Below are 7,374 nucleotides of genomic sequence, written 5' to 3'. Positions count from 1 at the left end.
AAAAAAAAAAAAAAAAAAAAAAAAGAATTAGCAAGAATATAATAATGAGTCCTGCATGGCTAGGATACTCTTCTCACACTAATTTATTTCAGACATGTAAACATATGGGCAACCTCTCTACAACGCTGCCTCCCTCCTCTGTAAGGGATGAGCAATGCCTTTATTGACCGGGAAACAACAAAATTAATGTTAACACCTGAGATTTTTAAGGAATGTGGAAACCCTATTTCCAATTTGCTTCTTTAAATATTTGAAATCTTTGAAATCATTGTTTTCTCATGGAAAGCTCAATAAAAATTATGATGACCAAAATTTGAGTGACCAGTATATAATTCAGTTATGTTAGATTGAAATCAAATTATATTTGACTATATTAATCTAGTCCACATTTATTTTCTGCTATTTAGCAGACATACAGTTATAAAGACAAAATATGCTACCTATTTTGCAGATCTTGTAGTGGGGAAACGAAATACAGTAGAATCTCCACAGTTGACCACCTCCTCACATTGACCCCCTCCTTAAGCTGGCATGTACCACATGTATATACCAGTACAGTAGGCCTAGTTCCTTGACCACCTCTGTATGTTGACCAGTTTGTTCTAGTTACTTGGGTGGTCAACTTACAGAGGTTCTACTGCATAGTTATTCATACACTTAAATTAGCACACTACATTGTCCTGCATGCCACAGTAGTAGAGTGCAGGGAATTTGGCCTGGAGATTACTAACAGGATAAGTTACCTTTGAGTTATTAGGCCTTAAAGAATAAACAAAATGCTGAAAGTGCAGAATAGAAGCAAAATATTCCAAGAAAACCCCCCACAGACATTAAGTTCAAAGAAGAATACAATTAAGTGACAGAATTTCTCTCCATGTGAGCTAAGAGCAATCACTTTTGTCTAAGAGTGAAAACCTATTTTAGGATGGATTCACCTCTGGCTATATTTTATCACCTAGAACACATTTGTTACTTAATTGCTTAAAATAAATGGTGATAATTTGGCTGGTTATTACAACGTTTCTTCCATTCATACAATGTATCAATCGAGAAAGTTCAATTCTGTGGATGCTTTTACAGCACTGATCGATCAAAAGCTGTTGCTCCAGAGGCTTTGGCCTCTTCAACCTTGATGTTGGTTCTGCAGTTTATTTTTCTAAGGTCAGTGACAGAAGGCTTAGCTATTTTTGTGTCTGGATAAACAGCATAGACTCATAGACTGCCTAACTCAGAGAGTTGTTTACATCTGATAAATGAACGGAAGGAACTTGTTTGGTTCATTTTCAGTTATGCATTTGACGTTTATTTTACACCCCTAGTTGGGCAGCGTTTAACTTTTCAGTTACTCTCCAGGATAGCTCTGAATATGACTGTTGTTTTAAGCATCGTGTTTTCCTTCTACTTGAATTTTTTTTTCATTGAAAATTTCCTGAGGAAAGAAAGAGCATTGAGCCAAACTATGTGAATATTTTTAATATCCATGGTACATAGTGCTAAATTGCTTCCTGAAAAACCTGTACGGATTTCCATTCCTGGTACCGAGGTAATTATGCCTCTTCCTCTGTCCCCATCTCAATCAAAAGTGTTTTTCATGGCTAAACATCCTCTTCCCAGCTCTGAGGTTCAGACCAAAGTGTCAGAAAGCTTTTACATACAGTGAATAGTTTTCATATTAATGTATAGCTAACTTGAACTATATACGGCAAGTATACCAATTCAAGAGGAATTATGAATGAAATTAGAAAACCTTTATTTGTTGGATAAAGGTTGGAACAACATCATAGGAAGACGAGACAATAAGAACCACATCCCCCATTACAAACAGCTAGAACTGCTAGACAAAATGTAACAACAACAAAATCAGCTTCATGCTGCACTTGAAATAAAGAGCAATTCCATTTTGCAGAAGATTCTGAGCTGCAAGCACAATAGCTCTGCATAGGGGGAGGGAGGAGGAGAGGTTTTACCTGGAAATGGGCCTGTGCTTGTTTCCCAAGAAACAGAGCTGGCAACAGGAACTCGGTCTCAATGATTTCTTCAAGGAAAACATTTATCCCAAAAAGCCTAGGAAGTAGGACAGGGAAGAAAAAAGCCTTGCCTGAGCCATGGGGAAGATCTTGTAAAACACACCACAGAATAATCCAACTTCTGAGGCAAATGTTCGGCCTTTTGTACTCGGGTGTCAGTGGGATATTTGTTGTGGCCTGGGAGGTGGGCAAATAACTTCTCAGGTCCAGTGGTTTTCCTCAGCCAAAGGCAATTTGTTGGAGAAAAAAGGTAGCTGCAAGTTGTCAGAAGCTTGTATTAAGAGCATCTCAAGGACTGATATCCTAGTGTGGCAAATGGGATCGTTATAGGGTAGCCGTACATATACAATCTGATCCTGCTGTGAGGACACCTTTGGAAAACTTCGCAGAAGCAAATGCAAAATGGTTGGTGATGATAGGTAGAGCACTGGAGGTGAGCTTATTATTAAAGCTCAAATCTATGTCAGAGGACATATACCACGAAATTAGACTGCACTCAGGAGGGACACTAACCCAGGATGAGAAAGAAAATATAAAACAAGCTGAAGGATAATGCAGCATAGTTACATTGTAGTAACGTGAAACGTGGCTTTACTAATGACCAAGCCAACAGAGGAAAAATGAAAGGTCTAACAGAAAGTAAAAGAATAAACTCATAGCACAGAAGTACCTCTTTAAAGAGAAAACTCAGAGCACAACTGCCTTTTATTTTAATTAAACACCTGTGCCTAACTTGTTATCTCTAAGAATTCATTCTCTCAGCCTTGAAGAGCCCTAAGAGGTCAGTAGGGGTGCGAACTCCCTGCTCCAGCGCTCTGCCTCAATTCTTGCCAAAAACCAGATTCCAAAGACTCTGATAAAGTCAGCCTCACGGACAAAAGAGAAAAAATAAATAAATAGAACTTTCAGCAGCTTTGCAGTCCCTTCTGTTATCAGTCTGCTGCAGCAAAGGAAAAACAAAACAAAACTAAAGAAAAACAACAATCATTTTACCTTTTAAAACCAGAACACCTTTCGTCAGCCACACCCTCCACCTTCTCAATGCCTTGATATTTTAGCTCATTCATTCTCTCTTTCTCTCTCCCTCTCCCCCTCTCTCTCCAGAAAAATAATTTTTTTACTCCTTTTATCCAAACCTTTGTGTGAGAAATCTTCCTCTACCCACATAAGAATTCCACACCCTTAGATCCCTTAAGAGATAAAATTTATTGCTTCTAAGTATGGAGCGTTCTTCCTAAGTCAAAGAGAATAGGAGTGAAGAATTAGCTAAAATAGCAACTAGCTTGCCCCGGCATGGAGAAACTTTGCAATATTTGCTTTTATGACACCCATCTACCATGTTTTTCTTCTTTGAAAATGCATAACTCCTAAGTTATCCAGTTATTGAATTCCAATCTAGAAAATTGTGTATGTGTGCGTTTGTATATGTGTATACGTACATGTGTATACATATATTTATTGATTTCCATGAAAGATGTACATATCTTTATCTTTCATGTTTATTGATGCCGGAGCTAATCTTGACCTCATTGAAAAAAAACTGCTTGCAAATTTTGAGAAATAAACACACAATTATGATTACAAAATGTATTCATTTTGGCACTTATGCTCACGTCCTAGCCCTTTCCTTTCCACTTTCTCCATCCAGAAAAATTTAGCAAGTCTGGAGGTTGTGTTATCCAAGGGTTTTTCTCACCCATTGTCCTCATGCTTAGGGAAAAAAAGTGCCTAATGATAACTCCAAATTACAGAACATCTATCTTTAATGGCTTTAGTAATGTCACATATGTAATATGGCATCACTAAGGCATTATATATAATGAGGAATTTATATATGTGTGTGTGTATGTATATATGTATATGTATATATACATTTCTGAGGAATTCTTGGAGATCTAACAAAGAGCATACTCCTAAAGGAGGACTTATTTTGTGACTAGAAAGGAATCAGTATCAATGGCCATCCATGAGATAAGGGGCAGGTAATGGCTAATACAGTCTGTGAGTGTTCAGTATCCATACATAATGCATTCATTAATAATGAATATTTGCTAGTGCCTTTTAGATATTGAGGCTACCTCAGTGACCATGCCAGTTGCATTCCCAGCCATCACAGAGCTTAAATTCTAGGGAACAAAAGGAAGACAAGTAAATGAACAATAGCATGCCAGGTGGTGTTGGGTGTTACTGAGAAACTCAGAGCAAGCTGAGACAGACGGAGCAAATGCTAGCATCGGATAGGGTATGGTAGTGTGGCCTCATTGTTTCATAGAGAAGGGTCAGAAAAGTCATTGGTAAGAAACACTGATTGTGAGCAGAAAGTGAAGGAAACAAAGTACAGCATCCTACAGAGGAAAGCTTTCTTTTTTTAAATTTAATTTATTTTTTTTTTATTTCTCATAGCATAACTGTGTACATTAATGCAATCATAGGGTACAGTGTGCTGTTTTCATATACATTTTGAAAGACTCTCATCAAACTGGTTAACATAACCTTCATGTCATTTTCTTAGTTATTGAGTTTAAACATTCATACTCTGCTTTTAGAAAGATTCACTTGTACCCTTGTAAGATAAACCATAGAGGTGACCCCACCAATCACCCTCCCTCCCCCCATCCACTCCCCTCACCTCCCCCTCCCACCCCCTTCCCATATTCTAAGGCTATACTTAGGTTATGACATTCCTATAAAAGCTATGAATTAGTTTCAAAGTAGGACTGTGTAGATTGGATACTTTTTCTTCCATTCTTGAGATACTTTGCTAAGAACATTCCTTCATGTTTATATGGATGGAATTGGAGAATGTTCTTCTTAGCAGAGGCAAATTTTAAGCCAAAGGATTACTTGGTATTTGCAGTATTATAAACAAAGACACAGACAGACATTATTTGGTGTTTCTAGGAACACCAAGTAGGCCGGCCTGTGTATTAATATCTCTTTTCTCCTCTCTCTTTGCTTATTCATTCTCTGCTTGTGCTCACAAAGTGTGCTTATTCTTTCATTGCTGTTTTAGTAAAGTTTCAAGAGAAATTATAAATTAAAATGTGTTTAGTGCACCCAGTTTAAATAGAATTCACTTTCTTGATTTTCTTGGCCAACGGTATTATTAGAGGTTTATTTCATTGATTTTCTCAAACAACTGGATCGGTTTGTTTGGGCCCCCCTTTCAGTTGGCTGTGTTTCCTAATTCATTAGTTTATGATTTTATTTTTATTTCTATACTTCTATTTCCATTGCTTTTGCTCTGTTTTTCCCTCACTTCTTCTACTGAAATATTAGCCTGTTAAATGGTAGTCTTTCTTCTGCTCCTGCATGTAAAGATCTAAGACTAGAATTTCTAAGTTTTGCCTGTACATATATTCTATAATTTTTGATATGAATATTTCAACTAGTATGTAGTTCTAAATATTTTCTTACTTCATTATGATTTTTTATAACCAACAAAATATGCTTTAACCAATTAATATATGTGTAAATGCATATATGCAAATTAAAAGATAATCTCTCATTGGTTTACACTGTGGTTCAAGGTTTGTGGATTATATGAAACTAATGTTCATATTTGTTAAATTTTATTTTGTACCTTGGCATGGACCTTGGCATGTCAGTTTTGAAAATGTTCTAGATATGTCTGAAAATATACATTTTTTTCATTCTTAAGTATAAAATTTTGTGTTTTTCCATTAAGGTAAGATAATGCTATTTTTCAAAATTTCCAAAGCATTGTCACTTTCCAAGGCTGCTTGATCTATCAATTATCAATAAAGACACGTAAATATCTCCCACTCTGAATAAGGATTTTTATTTATTTTTTAATTTTTTTTGAGATAGAGTCTCAAGCTGTTGTCCTGAATAGAGTGCTACGGTGTCACAGCTCACAGCAACTTCCAGCTCTTGGGCTTAAATGATTCTCTTGCCTCAGCTTCCCAACTATCTGGGACTACAGGCACCCGCCACAGGGCCCGGCTATTTTGTTGTTGTTGTTGTTCTAGTTGTCATTGTTGTTGTAGCTGGACTAGGCTGGGCTCAAACCTGCCAGCCTCAGTGTATGTGGCCAGCACCCTACCCACTGAGCTACAGGCACTGTCACAAATAAGGGTTTTTAAATTGTCCTGGCAATTTTGACAATTGTAACTTATTTTAATGCTGTTTTACTAAATCATGCATAATTATATTTTTCTATTTTCTTTGAAAGTTAGCATTATTTTCAACAATGCTTTTTGCATTATTTCACCAATTTTGAAGCTACATCAGCATTTTAAATGTAAAGATTGTATTTCTCACAAATATTATATATAATGCACCTGTCTGTAAGTATCCAGTTCGTCTGTGCTCCTCTTTCAGATGTGTCTTTATAAAAGTACCTACCTGTTTCATTCGATTCTCTCTGATTTGCTAATGTCAGTTTAGTCTATTTGCATTTCTGTGCTTGCTGCTTTGAATATTTTCAAACAATAACTTGAAATGATTGTGTTTTCTCTGCACCTGTTTTGTTTACTTTCTTCTGCTTTTCTTAAATACAGCAATTCTGTATTTGATTCAATATTGGTTATTTCTTTTAATTTTTGCTACCAGTTAGTAATTACTCTTTCCTCCCTTCCTCCCTCCCTCTCCTCCTCCCCTCCTCCTCTTCCGTCTTTCCTTGTTTCCTTCCTATTTTATTTTTCTATTCTATTCCTTTCTTTATGTCTCCCCTATTACATTTTAACATACCCATCTGACATTGATTTCTAAACTTACCAGAATTTCTATCCAGTGCCAAAAAAAACTCTGAATGCTAATTGATTTATAATCTGCTATCCTTGTTCCATTTTGCATGTTACTCCTAACCAATATACAGATAGTGATTGATTACTCTTCTTTTATTTGGGGGAGGGAATTTGGCCTGCAGGTCTTGAATGGCTTTTGCTAGATTTAAACCAAACTTCAGTATTATACGTTTCTTGGTGCTATTGTAAATTATACTGTTTGCTTAATTTACATTTTAATTGTTCATTCCTACTATATAGTAATACAGTTGAATTATTTATATTGGGTTTATATTTTGTAAACTCGCTAAACTTATTTTTTAGATCCAACGGTTCTTATTTAGATCATTTGGGATTTTCCATGTAATTATGCCATTTCAGAATAGGAGCAATTTTTATTATTGTTGTTTCCAATTTTTTTTTCCTGATAACAAGTTTTTATTTTTTTTTCTTATTACATTATTGCACTGGCTAGAGATTTCAACTGGATGTTTCAAACAGATGGCAACAGTAGACACCTTTGTCTTGGTTATTATCTCATGTGGAAAAAAACATTCATTCTTTTATTATTAAGAGGAGTATTAGCTGTACCTTTTCTG

Source organism: Otolemur garnettii, unplaced genomic scaffold, assembly GCF_000181295.1.
Source record: "Otolemur garnettii isolate 467f Iridium unplaced genomic scaffold, OtoGar3 scaffold00034, whole genome shotgun sequence".
Lineage (NCBI taxonomy): Eukaryota > Metazoa > Chordata > Mammalia > Primates > Galagidae > Otolemur > Otolemur garnettii.
Note: the sequence above shows the minus strand (reverse complement) of the source record.